Below are 14,823 nucleotides of genomic sequence, written 5' to 3'. Positions count from 1 at the left end.
GATAGGCCCTTTGAATATCTTAAACAAGATAGGATTCATAGCTAGATTATGGAGGTCTGATAATGCCTCCCTGTCTAAGGTTGCTGTGACAGTTTGGGGGAATATGCCTTTGTCCAGTTGTTAATACCATTTGGTTTTTTGAATGCTATTTCTAATTGCAACTGTTGTTCTGGATGAGATCATCTCTTTTATAGCAGGAAACATGTAATAGGTCCTAAGGAAGCTGGGCCTGGAGAATACTGGCAATGCCAACAAGAGCCATCAACACTGAATGGCTCACCCTGGGTGAAACAATGGGAGTGTTGAGAGAGCCACATCTAGGAACAGTGACCTGTCACCACCCAGTTCCAGGGAGCGCAGCAGCACATGGGGCTCAGTGGCTGGATCCAATCACAAAAGGCCAGCATTCATTAAGAGAGAGGGAGTTTTTGGTAGTTTTGTTATACTTGCATTTAGCTTTTCCAACTGATTGAAACCTGAAACCACCACAATAAAGAAACCCAGAGGAAAATTCAATAATAATAATAAAATAAATCAACAGACCCCTTACAGAGATTGCTGGTTTCTAACGTCTCTTATAAATCTTCTGTTGATCATTAGAAATTTGCTGCTATAATCACTGTTTTCATGGTTTGAGTTATTTTGAGCCTCAACTTATTTTGGATCCCCATTAGTGCTGCCAAAAATCACTTAGACTTGAAATTTTGTAACAGGATCTAGTGACCTAACCTATGTGGAAATATGGATAGATGCTGTTGACATATTGTACATAACTACAGAGGTGATCTGGGAAATAATTACTGCTCAAACACTTTTCATGATCCTATCTTCCACACAATCAAATACAGAAGTAGAACCCAACATTTCAGTATGCAAATAAGGAACATGAAATTCTTACACACATTCAGGCGTGTATATCATAGTCAGAAGACCCTGCAATTTTCCATGCAGGGGCATGACTCACACAGAACAGGAATGTGTAATTCAGGGGTATGGAGCCATCCAGAAGGAAAGCATCTCAGTTTGGAATTTTTACTTAAAGCAGAATGGAGGGGCTGAGATTTTTGAAATGGCTAAAGGTGTTTCAAGGGGAATTATTCTCCTAATTGCCATAGAAGGAGATTTTCAATAGCAAAAAATTGCAGTTAGGTTGAAAGTTGTTATACTCTACACATACAATACTTGTGGGACTTGTATCAAATTCCCAAAATTGGCTATGACTGATTAGGTTGAAATGAAAATCTCTGTCATAATATTCCAAGATTGTCACTCTGTGTGTCACTCTGAAGCCTATTAAGCCTGAAAATCAAAACGGTCTCCTACAAACTGTGAAAACATGGACAAATTGCTAAGGATCAGGACAAAAGACTAGAGCACACACGCAGGGAGAAAATCAGAAAGGTTGCAGCATAAATGAGTTACACCTACAAAGGAACATAAAAGGGAAGAAGAAGAGGAATAATCAATATATTAGAAACTTGAAAGAGATGGAGGAAAGTGTAGGTCCCCTAGTCAGCAGGGAAGGAGAGCTAAGAACACAGTACATTTAGAGGGCTGAGATATCAACACAACAACCCACACAACACCACAACCAGCACGCAAAACAACCTTAAACACACAGACCGTCACTGCAATACATACCCACACAAATCAGCAATAATCTCCCAGCACAACACAACCCACACACATATCAACACAAACCCCAGCACACACAATAACCCCCAAAATAATTCTGAAGCCTCTGTTGTCTGCTGAGTTTGTGCAAAGTGATGGAAACAGCTACAAGAATGGTCCAGAGCTCCTTTTCTTTAGATTATGAGCATGTTCAACTATTACTGAGATACATCATCTGTCATTCATTTTTTAAGTTCTCAGCCATTTTGGGGCTTTTTAATACACATGACTTTTTAAATATACATTAAACCTATGCAACAGCATGGGCTTTCAGCTACTAGTGAAGAGGTAAGCAGATTGCCTTCAGGATAGAAGATTGCACCAACAACTTGGCTGACCAGTCAGGTAAAATTTAGAAGAAGAGGAATCTCATATAAATTTGAAAAGATTAGTTCTAAGTTTTAATAACCTTTGATTAATCGCTATTGGATGGCAACCAAGATTTCACTCTCCTTTCCCCTTCCTGGCCCATCCCTCCCTTATCTTCCCTCCCCTCCTATTACATTACTTTTCTTTTAATTTTTTATCTGTTCTCCAGCCAAAAATCAATAAGAAAGAAAGAAAGAAAGAAAGAAAGAAAGAAAGAAAGAAAACTTGAGTGCATTACAATAATTGAGTTAAAATGAAATGAATATTTAAAACTTTCAGAGAGTGAATTAGGGAACAATTGCCCTCTGACTTACCCCAGCATAAATCAGAAATGACTGCACTGAAATCAATTGAGAGGGACTGTAATAAAACTGGGATAACTGAGAAGAAAATGACACCAGAAAAGAAGTGTCTTCTTCCTCTTCAATTTTTTAATGTCCCAATATGGAATCCTGCCTAACACACATGCACAGATACAAATTGTCACTTTTGCAGCACAATGCCCCATGTGCTGCATTGCAATCAACCTCTATATGCTTTGGTGATCTCATGGGAATTCTCCCCAAAGAGACTCTGTTGTCATATTGCCAGGCAATCTGAGCCAATTTTAGTAACAACTGGTGAAGATGTCAGCCTTCCAGAATGATGCAACATTTTCTGCTACATCCACTACAGGGATGGGATTTGTAAAGAAGGGCTTCAATCTGCGGGTGCTGGAATAGTAGAGGACCAATCACTTGGTCGACAGACTAAGCAGTGTCTGATTGGGGATCCTGAGCCATTGCTTTGCAGAGACTGTGCTGGAGAATGGGGTTATGCTGCTGTAATGTGATGTTGACATGCAGATGCAGTATCAGGATGGAGACGTTGTCAAAGAGCAGCCAGCCTGGTGCACTGTGGTTCTAGGTGACCCTCCATCATCCTCATTTCACACTGGGGAGCAGATCCATTCCTGCTCTATCTCCGATATCTTTGTAGGGCCAGGTCTACACTAACCCCCTAATTTGAACTAAGGTACGCAACTTCAGCTACGTGAATAACGTAGCTGAAGTTCGAAGTACCTTAGTTCAAACTTACCTCGGTCCACACGCGGCAGGCAGGCTCCCCTGTCGACTCTGCGGTACTCCTCTCGTCTAGCTGGAGTACCGCAGTCGACGGCGAGCACTTCCGGGTTCGACTTATCGCGTCCAGACAAGACGCGATAAGTCGAACCCAGAAGTTCGATCGCTCGCCGCCGAACTACAGGGTAAGTGTAGACCTACCCTAGGTGTTTGACCATCATCACCTTGTACCACTTACTTCTCTTCTTCAACATTTCAGGATCTCCCTCAGTCTTTCCACAGGCAGCAAGGAAGGGAGATGTTTCCTTTCTCTCTTCCTCTTCCAGAATGCTGAGTATCTTCTTTCCTGCTGCATGTCTCAGCCCTTCCTGGGGTGCAAGCCTCCCATCACAACACATGGATAATTCAAACCATGTTGTATACTGTGGCAGGAAGGAAGAACAAGGCCCCTAGGAGTAGTAGTTCTGTTTCCTCACCCACCCCATCCTTTTTCATGTACCACATTTAACAGTGGGGTTTATGCCTCTTACTAGCCAGCCATTGCTCTTCCTCAGTTCTGTGATAGCCTGGAAGGAGTCTCTCTGACACATGGTGTCTGTGACAAGCCTATATTTGTAAGGGGGCTGTTGGCCTCTTTCTGAAACTCAGCATTTTTGTTTGTTTGGGACTCTCCCAATAGCAGCAGAAAGGGGAAGGGCCTGTAATGGACTGGGATGTATGCAGTCTTGCCTAGTGGTTACAGCTGGGCTGAGGTCTGCCCAACAGGTGCGGGAGACTCCGGGCTGGAGTTAGAGGAGGGGTTCTCAAACTTCATTGCACAGCTACCCCCTTCTGACAACAGAGTTGCTACATGACCCCGGGGGGTGGGGGTGGCCACAGCCCAAGCCCCACTGCCCCGGATAGAAGTGAAGCTCAGGATTCAGCTTCAGCCCTGGGTCGCAGATAGTCTAATGCTGGCCCTGGCAACCCCATTAAAATGTGGTTACAACCCACTTTGGGGTCCCAACCCACAGTTTGAGAGCCACTGAGTTAGAGGAATCACAAGGTCAGGCCTGTAACCAACAGTCATGGTCAGAGTCAGAGACCAGGAGACAAAGAAAAGTCCAGCATAATAGCAAGCCAAAGCCTGTGTGGTTGTGCAGACAACTTCTTGGGGCAACTTCTGGGTTAAGTAGGGGCATTTGGCCAATCAGAGGGCCACTGGGTACTGTGACTATGGGTCTGGTGGGTGGTACTTCCTTTGGTGCCTATTCTTCACAGCACTCCATGAGTAGGCCTCTATAGGGCCTTCAGTGGCACTGTGGTAATATTGACCAACCCAGGCTCTACAGACCTAGGTTCTAGCCACCCCTTCTCCCCAGTCCTTACACACCAGAAAAGTATGAGGATGCTGCAACTGACAGGTACCCAGGGGATCTGGAGAGAGAAAGAGAAAGAACAGCAGGCTAAGTCAGCTGTATGGGCAGGTAGATGATGGAGTCAAGGGTTCATCTTCCCCCTGAGCAGGGTCAGGCAGGAGAGGGAGAATGCAGAAACTGTAGTAAATAGAGTTATCTTAACCTTAGTAGGGGAAACAAAAGTGGATGGGAACCTAGGAGGCAGTGACCATGAGATGGTCAAGTTCAGGATCTTCACACAAAGAAGAAAGGAAAGCAGCAGAATACAGACCCTGAACTTCAGAAAAGCACACTCAGGGAACTGATGGGTAGGATCCCCTGGGAGGATAACATGAGCGCCAAAGGAGAGCTGGCTGTATTTTAAAGAATCCTTATTGAGGTTGCAGGAACAAACCATCCCGACGTGTAGAAAGGATGGTAAATATGGCAGGTGATGAGCTTGGCTTAACAGTGAAATCCTTGCTGATCTTAAACACACCAAAAAAAAAAAGCTTACAAGAAGTTGCAGATTGGACAAATCACTAGGGAGGAGTATAAAAATATTGCTCAGGCATGCAGGAGTGAAATCAGGAAGGCCAAATCACATTTGGAGTTGCAGCTAGCAAGGTATATTAAGAGTAACAAGAAGGGTTTCTTCAGCAACAAGAAGAAAGTCAAGGAAAGTGTGGGTCCTTTACTGAATGAGGGAGGCAACCTAGTGACAGAGGATGTGGAAAAAACTAATGTACTCAATGTTTTTTTTGCCTCTGTCTTCACGAACAAGGTCAGTTCCCAGACTGCTGCACTGGGCAGCACAGCATGGGGAGGAGGTGACCTGCCCTCTGTGGAGAAAGAAGTGGTTTGGGACTATTTAGAAAAGCTGGATGAGCACAAATCCATCGGGCGAGATGCGCTGCATCCGAGGGTGCTAAAGGAGTTGGCGGATGTGATTGCAGAACCATTGGCCATTATCTTTGAAAACTCATGGCGATTGGGGCAGGTCCTGGATGACTGGAAAAAGGCTAATGTAGTCCCCATCTATAGAAAAGGGAAGAAAGAGGAGCCGGGGAACTACAGGCCAGTCAGCCTCACCTCAGTCCCTGGAAAAATCATGGAGCTGGTCCTCAAAGAATCAATTCTGAAGCACTTCGAGGAGATGAAAGTGATCAGGAACAGTCAGTATGGATTCACCAAGGGCAAGTAATGCCTGACTAACCTAATTGCCTTCTATGAGGAGATAACTGGGTCTGTGGATGAGGGGAAAGCAGTGGATATGTTATTCCGTAACTTTAGCAAAGCTTTTGGTACAGTCTCCCACAGTATTCTTGCCGGCAAGTTAAAGAAATATGGGCTGAATGAATGGACTATAAGGTGGATAGAAAGCTGGCTAGATCGTTGGGCTTAACGGGTAGTGATCAATGGCTCCATGTCTAGTTGGCAGCCGGTATCAAGCGGAGTGCCCCAGGGGTCAGTCCTGGGGCTGGTTTTGTTTGACACCGTCATTAATGATTTGGAGGATGGGATGGATTACACCCTCAGCAAGTTTGCAGATGACACTAAACTGGGAGGAGTGGTAGATACGCTGGAGGGTAGGAATAGGATACAGAGGGACCTAGACAAATTAGAGGATTGTGCCAAAAGAAACCTGATGAGGTTCATCAAGGACAAGTGCGGAGTCCTGCACTTAGGATGGAAGAATCCCATGCACTGCTACAGACTAGGGACCGAATGGTCAATGCAGAAAAGGACCTAGGGGTTACAGTGGACGAGAAGCTGGATATGAGTCAACAGTGTGCCCTTGTTACCAAGAAGGCTAATGGCATTTTGGGCTGTATAAGTAGGGGCATTGCCAGCAGAGTGAGGGACGTGATCATTCCCCTCTATTCGACATTGGTGAGGCCTCATCTGGAGTACTGTGTCCAGTTTTGGGCCCCACACTGCAAGAAGGATGTGGAAAAATTGGAAAGAGTCTAGTGGAGGGCAACAAAAATGATTAGGGGGCTGGAACACATGGCTTATGAGGAGAGGCTGAGGGAACTGGGATTGTTTAGTCTGCAGAAGAGAAGAATGAGGGGGGATTTGATAGCTGCTTTCAACTACCTGAAGGGGGTTCCAAAGAGGATGGATCTAGACTGTTCTCCGTGGTAGCAGATGACAGAACAAGGAGAAATGGTCTGAAGTTGCAGTGGGGGAGGTTTAGGTTGGCTACTACTAGCTGAAATCACAAAAGAGCTAAAGTTACTAAGAGCTGAGATCGTTGAGCTCACTGAGGCTGTGTTAACTAGTGGGGGAGCCTGAAGCTATATTGTTAAGCGGCTGGCGGAGCAGTTGCGGGGACAGCTGGAGGAGCAGCTAGCAGAGCAGAGCGGAGCCTTGCGGGGGCGGTTGGAGCGGCCCAAGGGACGGTTGAAGCGGAGCTGAGCGGCTCATAGGTCGGTGAGCAGAGCAGAGCAGCTGGTAGAGCAGAGCAGAGCAGTTTGTGGGATGGCAGGAGCGGCTCACGGGATGGCTGGTGGAGTGGAGTGACTTGTGGTGAAGGCTGCGGCGGAACCCCACGGAGAGGTGGCCGGTCAGCCTCGGATCACGTAAGGTGCCCTGAACACCCTGCATGCCCCTCCCTTTGAACTCTGGGGATGCACTGATCAGGGACAGAGACTTTGAGGTTGTTGGACTTTTGGGTCTCTGGTTATTCTTGGGTTGCTAGTTTCAAGAACCAACAGGAAAGGACACAGCCCAATTTGCTGGGCTGGGTCTTCACTCATGGTTTGGTCTATGAATTCTAGTTGTGGTGTTTTCCCAATTTAATGCTATGTCGTTTACCTCATGTTATTAAAACATTTTCTGCTACACCGAGGCTCTGCGCTTGTGAGAGGGGAAGTATTGCCTCTTCGAGGTGCCCAGGGGTGTGTGTAATATTTTCCCAGATCACTGGGTGGGGGCTCGAGCTGGTTTTGTGTCACGCTGTTGGGAGGGGACCCCTATGTACTGAACCCAGCCCTTGCTGTTATCAGCTTGGCCTGGCAGAAGGGTTACATTTTTGGGGGCTCGTCGGGAATAGAACCATGCAGCCCGAATCCCACCAGGATTGATAGGACCCCGAGCGAAGGTAACTGTAAAGGTTGAAGGGACAGAATGTAGAGCAGTGCTTGACACAGGATCCCAAGTGACTATCATATTCCAGTCTTTCTACCAGCAGATGCTTAGGCATCTGCCTATACGGCCCCTGACAGGGCTTCGCCTGTGTGGCCTCAGCATGGATGAATACCCCCATTGTGGTATGTCATAGTACACCTGGAATTCCCAGAAGAGATTGCTGGGGTAAGACAGGAGGTGGACACTGCTGCTTTAATATGCCCTGACCCTAAAGGAGCCTCTGATGTGTCCGTGCTAATAGGGACCAACTCCAGCCTCTTTGAGGTATTTGCAGATTACTGCAGACAGCGAGCAGGAGACCAATATCTGAACACCTTGGTGATACACACACGCTGTGCCGCAGCCTACAGAAAAATTGAGGACACAAGAAAAGTGATGTCTGATTTGCCAGTGGGAGCACTGAGGTATGCGGTCCTGGTCCCCTTAGTGGTTCCTGCAATGACAGAAAAGGAAGTGATTGTCATGAGTACCTGCCTAAAAGACCGTAAGGGAACATTAGCAGTGGTAGAGCAGCCGACCGAGGGAGGGCTCCCAGAAGGAGTGCTGGTTTTCAGTGGAGTCATAACCCTACCTGCTGAAACCCAGGAAGAGGTGACTATACTGATTGCTAATGAAACACGCCGTGATGTGTTTGTAAAACCAGGGCAGAAGATTGCAGACATCTTTGAGCCTGAAACCATTGTGAGACCCCAGTGTGAAGCTGAAGTTCCAGTGATGGATCCCACAAAGTTTGACTTTGGGGACTCACCATTGTCTGAGGAGTGGAAGGATCGCCTGCGGAAGAAGACTTGCGAGAGATCCAAGGTATTCTCACTGCATGAGTGGGACGTGGGATGTGCCAAAGGAGTGGAACACCACATCAGGCTACAAGATCCCCGACCCTTCAGGGAGAGATCTAGGAGGATTGCTCTATCTGAGATGGAAGACGTACACCATCATCTTCAAGAGCTGATCACGAATGGTATCATTACAGAGTCCCGAAGCCCCTACGCCTCTCCCATTGTGGTGGTTCATAAGAAGAGAAAATCCGGATGTGTATTGACTATTGCACCCTAAACAGGTGCACTATAGTTGACCAATACACCATGCCTCGAGTACAAGATGCCTTGGACTGTTTGCTGGGTAGCCAGTGGTTCTCTGTGTTGGATCTTCGGAGTGGATACTACCAGATCCCTCTGGGAGAAAAAGATAAGGAGAAGACAACCTTCATCTGCCCGCTAGGGTTCTACCAGTTCGAACGCATGTCCCAAGGGATTTCTGGGGCACCTGCCACATTTCAACATCTTATGGAGAAAGTCGTGGGAGATATGAACTTACTGCAAGTGTTAGTTTACTTGGATGACCTGATTGTGTTTGGAAGAACCTTGGAGGAGCATGAAGAAAGACTTCTTAAAGTTCTTGATAGGTTGGAGGCGTATGGTTTGAAGCTTTCAATTGACAAATGCCAGTTCTGCCGAACCTCAGTGAAGTATGTGGGTCACATCGTGTCCCAGGAGGGTGTGCGTACTAATCCCGACAAAATAGAAGCACTCACTACCTGGCCACGTCCAAGTAACTACAGAGAACTCAAGACCTTTCTTGGATTTAGTAGCTACTACCGCAGATTTGTGAAGAACTACGCTAAGATTGTAAAACCCCTGAATGATCTTACCAGGGGATACCAGTCCAACAAGAACAAATCTAAGACCAAGAATAAGAGGAGGCCTCCAAAGCCTCCTGTGCAGAGACACTATGCCCCCTTCGAACCGTTTGGGCCATGGTGGGATGAGAGATGTGAGAGGGCTTTTCAGGAAATCATTACTCACCTAACTCATGCCCCCGTCCTAGTCTTTGCTGATCCAAGCAAACCATTTATCCTACATACTGATGCCAGTTTGGAGGGTCTGGGAGCAGTAATGTACCAGGAAGTGGAGGCAAACATAAACTCGTAGCCTTTGCCAGCTGAGGACTGTCTGACAGTGAAACTCGCTATCCCATCCACAAGCTGGAGTTCTTGGCCTTGAAATGGGCCATCACTGAGAAATTTCGAGACTACTTATATGGTGCTCAGTTCCAGGTGTGGACAGACAACAACCCATTGACTTATGTGTTAACAAGTGCTAAGTTGGATGCTACAGGGCAGAGATAGGTGGCCGCCTTGGCTAGCTATGAGTTGAGCATTCAATACCGATCAGGGAGAAGCAATGAAGATGCAGATGCATTGTCCAGGCGTCCGCAGGCACCTGAAGTTGCTATGATACCCATGGATGGAGTGAGGGCTATTTGCAGTGTGAGTCGCCGAGAGCCAGAGGCCCATGAGAGTCTTCATGGATGTGTTGCTGAAGTTTTGGGCCTGCCCCCTGACTACGTGCCTTCTGCTTCCGTGAACTATATTGCATTGGACCAATCTCCCTTGGCCGTGCTCAATGCGGCTGACTGGCAAGAAGCCCAGCTGCAAGATATTGACATTAGTGATACACTACTTGCCAAAAGGGAGGGGCGAAGCCCAGCTGCGGTTGTCCCACCTAACCCGGAGGGTAAACTATTATTGAGAGAATGGACCAAACTAAAACTGATCCAGGGAGTGTTACATTGAATGACCACCGACCCTTTACAAAAGCAATGAGTACAACTAGTGCTGCAAAAGAGTACAGAGCCCTGGCCATGCATGATGACTTTGGACATTTAGGGATGGAGAGGACCCTGGAACTTCCTCGTAGTAGATTCTATTGGCCCCGGATGGCTGAAGATGTTTGTAGGAAACGTCAGAGTTGCGCTTGATGTGTTCAAAGGAAAACTCTGCCCACGAGGGCTGCATATCTCAAGAACATAACCAGCACCAAACCTTTGGAACTGGTATGCATTGATTTCTCGTCTTTAGAAGTAGACAAGAGGAATATTGGGAACATTCTAGTAGTGACTGACCATTACACGCGATATGCGCAGGCATATCCCACACGTGATCAGAGGGCCACCACTGTTGCTCGAGTACTGTGGGAAAAATATTTCTCAGTTTATGGATTCCCAGCCCAGATACACTCGGATCAGGGGCAGGACTTTGAGAGTCACCTTCTGAAGGAGGTGCTGAGGATAGCGGGAATTAAGAAGTCTAGAACAATGCCTTATCACCCACAAGGTGATCCTCAGCCAGAGAGGTTCAACCAAACCCTATTAGATATGTTGGGGACTTTGTGACCAGAGCAGAAGGCAACCTGGAGCCAACATGTCGCATTTCTGGTGCACGCCTACAACGCCACAAAGAACGATGCTACGGGAGTCACCCCATATCTCTTAATGTTTGGGCGAGAACCAAGATTACCCATAGACCTGTGCTTTGGTGTATCAGAAGATGGAGATAACTATGAAACTCATCAGCAGTATGTATCCCGACTAAGAAAAGCTGCAGGATGCTTATCACTTAGCTACAGCTGCCACTCGGAAGAATGCAGACTGCAACAAACATCGATATGATGCTAGGGTACGTCTGCAAGAACTCCAGCCGGGGGACAGAGTCCTGCTGCGAAATTTGGGTATTGTTGGCAAACACAAGATAGCTGACAGATGGAAGGCAATACCTTACTTGGTGATGGAAGAGCTAGAATCATAGAATATCAGGGTTGGAAGGGACCTCAGGCGGTCATCTAGTCCAACCCCCCCGCTCAAAGCAGGAGCGATCCCCAGACAGATTTTTGGCCCAGGTCCGTAAATGGCCCCTCAAGGATTGAACTCACAACCCTGGGTTTAGCAGGCCAATGCTCAAACCACTGAGCTATCCCTCCCCCCTGCCGGTCTACAAGATCAAACCTGAAGAGGGTCCAGGGCAGACAAAGACAGTGCATAGAAACCTTTTGCTTCCTGTGGGGGAATTGGTAGGCACCCTGTATGAGATGGGCCACAACAGGGCAACCAGGCAGAACGAAGCTGCTGGACCAAAGCTGCCCTCCAACATGGACAGCCGGCCCCCTGCATTTAACCTACCCCTATGCAGCGCATCCGTGAGTGAGTCTGAGGAGGAAGACACAACCATGGTATATCCTGGGATGGAGACAAGATTTCTTGAAGCCTGGGAAACAAGCAGGGAGAACTGGAAGTCCTGGCACAGTCAGGAAACTATGATGTGATTGGAATTACAGAGACTTGGTGGGATAACTCACATGACTGGAGTACTGTCATGGATGGATATAAACTGTTCAGGAAGGACAGGCAGGGCAGAAAAGGTGGGGGAGTTGCGTTGTATGTAAGAGAGGAGTATGACTGCTCAGAGCTCTGGTATGAAACTGCAGAAAAACCTGAGAGTCTCTGGATAAAGTTGAGAAGTGTGAGCAACAAGGGTGATGTCGTGGTTGGAGTCTGCTACAGACCACCAGACCAGGGGGATGAGGTGGACGAGGCTTTGTTCTGGCAACTAGCAGAAGTTGCTAGATCGCAGGCCCTGGTTCTCATGGGAGACTTTAATCACCCTGATATCTGCTGGGAGAGCAATACAGCGGTGCACAGGCAATCCAGGAAATTTTTGGATAGTGTAGGGGACAATTTCTTGGTGCAAGTGCTGGAGGAACCAACTAGGGGCAGAGCTTTTCTTGACCTGCTGCTCACAAACAGGGAAGAATTAGTAGGGGAAGCAAAAGTGGATGGGAACCTGGGAGGCAGTGACCATGAGATGGTCGAGTTCAGGATCCTTACACAAGGAAGAAAGGAGAGCAGCAGAATATGGACCCTGGACTTCAGAAAAGCAGACTTTGACTCCCTCAGGGAACAGATAGGCAGGATCCCCTGGGAGAATAACATGAAGGGCAAAGGGGTCCAGGAGAGCTGGCTGTATTTTAAAGAATCCTTATTGCGGTTGCAGGAACAAACCATTCCGATGTGTAGAAAGAATAGTAAATATGGCAGGCGACCAGCTTGGCTAAACAGAGAAATCCTTGCTGATCTTAAACGCAAAAAAGAAGCTTACAAGAAGTGGAAGATTGGACAGATGACCAGGGAGGAGTATAAAATATTGCTCAGGCATGCAGGAGTGAAATCAGGAAGGTCAAATCACACTTGGAGTTGCAGCTAGCAAGAGATGTTAAGAGTAACAAGAAGGGTTTCTTCAGGTATGTTAGCAACAAGAAGAAAGTCAAGGAAAGTGTGAGCCCCTTACTGAATGAGGGAGGCAACCTAGTGACCGAGGATGTGGAAAAAGCTAATGTACTCAATGATTTTTTTGCCTCTGTCTTCACGAACAAGGTCAGGTCCCAGATTGCTGCACTGGGCAGTACAGTATGGGGAGAAGGTGGTCAGCCCTCTGTGGAGAAAGAAGTGATTCGGGACTATTTAGAAAAACTGGACGTGCACAAGTCCATGGGGCCGGATGCGCTGCATCCGAGGGTGCTAAAGGAGTTGGCGGGTGAGATTGCAGAGCCATTAGCCATTATTTTTGAAAACTCATGGCGATCGGGGGAGGTCCCAGATGACTGGAAAAAGGCCAATGTAGTGCCCATCTTTAAAAAAGGGAAGAAGGAGGATCCGGGGAACTACAGGCCAGTCAGCCTCACTTCAGTCCCTGGAAAAATCATGGAACAGGTCCTCACGGTATCATTTATGAAACATTTAGAGGAGAGGAAAGTGATCAGGAACAGTCAGCATGGATTCACGAAGGGGAAGTCGTGCCTGACTAACCTAATTGCCTTCTATGATGAGATAACTGGCTCTGTGGATGAGGGGAAAGCAGTGGATGTGTTATTCCTTGACTTTAGCAAAGCTTTTGATATGGTCTCCCACAGTATTCTTGCCGCCAAGTTAAAGAAGTATGGGCTGGATGAATGGACTGTATGGTGGATAGAAAGCTGGCTAGATCGTCGGGCTCAACGGGTAGTGATCAATGGCTCCATGTCTAGTTGGCAGCCGGTTTCAAGCGGAGTGCCCCAAGGGTCGGTCCTGGGGCCGGTTTTGTTTAATATCTTTATTAATGATCTGGAGGATGGTGTGGACTGCACTCTCAGCAAGTTTGCAGATGACACTAAACTAGGAGGCGTGGTAGATACACTAGAGGGTAGGGATCGGATACAGAGGTACCTAGACAAATTAGAGGATTGGGCCAAAAAAAACCTGATGAGGTTCAACAAGGACAAGTGCAGAGTCCTGCACTTAGGACGGAAGAATCCCATGCACTGCTACAGACTAGGGACCGAATGGCTAGGTAGCAGTTCTGCAGAAAAGGACCTAGGGGTCACAGTGGACGAGAAGCTGGATATGAGTCAACAGTGTGCTCTTGTTGCCAAGAAGGCTAACGGCATTTTGGGCTGTATAAGTAGGGGCATTGCCAGCAGATCAAGGAACGTGATCGTTCCCCTTTATTCGACATTGGTGAGGCCTCATCTGGAATACTGTGTCCAGTTTTGGGCCCCACACTACAAGAAGGATGTGGAAAAATTGGAAAGAGTCCAGCGGAGGGCAACAAAAATGATTAGGGGTCTGGAGCACATGACTTATGAGGAGAGGCTGAGGGAACTGGGATTGTTTAGTCTCCAGAAGAGAAGAATGAGGGGGGATTTGATAGCAGCCTTCAACTACCTGAAGGGGGGTTCCAAAGAGGATGGATCTCGGCTGTTCTCAGTGGTGGCATATGACAGAACAAGGAGCAATGGTCTCAAGTTGCAGTGGGGGAGGTCCAGGTTGGATATTAGGAAAAACTATTTCACTAGGAGGGTGGTGAAACACTGGAATGCGTTACCTAGGGAGGTGGTGGAGTCTCCTTCCTTGGAGGTTTTTAAGGCCCGGCTTGACAAAGCCCTGGGTGGGATGATTTAGTTGGGAATTGGTCCTGCTTTGGGCAGGGGGTTGGACTAGATGACCTCTTGAGGTCCCTTCCAACCCTGATATTCTATGATTCTATGATTCTATGATTCAGTCTTGATCAGCTGAATCAAAAGAGAGCTCCTCCTCTTCCACCCTAAACCCCATGGCAGAAGTATTTAGGCCCATTCCTGACACCCCTGAGCCACTGGTGGGACCCCTATGTGATGACACACACAGGTTATTGGACAGTGGAGACATACAGGTGGAGGATGTCCTGGGCACCTTGGACCTCCACTGTTAGAACTAGAAATGCAGGAGCCTATGCGAATATCCGAGGGGCCCTCAAAGGAAATCTCTCCATCCATCGTTCAAGAGTCTGTCCCCCCTACCACGGCAACAGAGATTCTCAATAGACGAGACCAGGTAATAAG

Source organism: Chrysemys picta, chromosome 13 (assembly GCF_011386835.1).
Source record: "Chrysemys picta bellii isolate R12L10 chromosome 13, ASM1138683v2, whole genome shotgun sequence".
Lineage (NCBI taxonomy): Eukaryota > Metazoa > Chordata > Testudines > Emydidae > Chrysemys > Chrysemys picta.
This window is presented reverse-complemented; position numbering follows the sequence as displayed.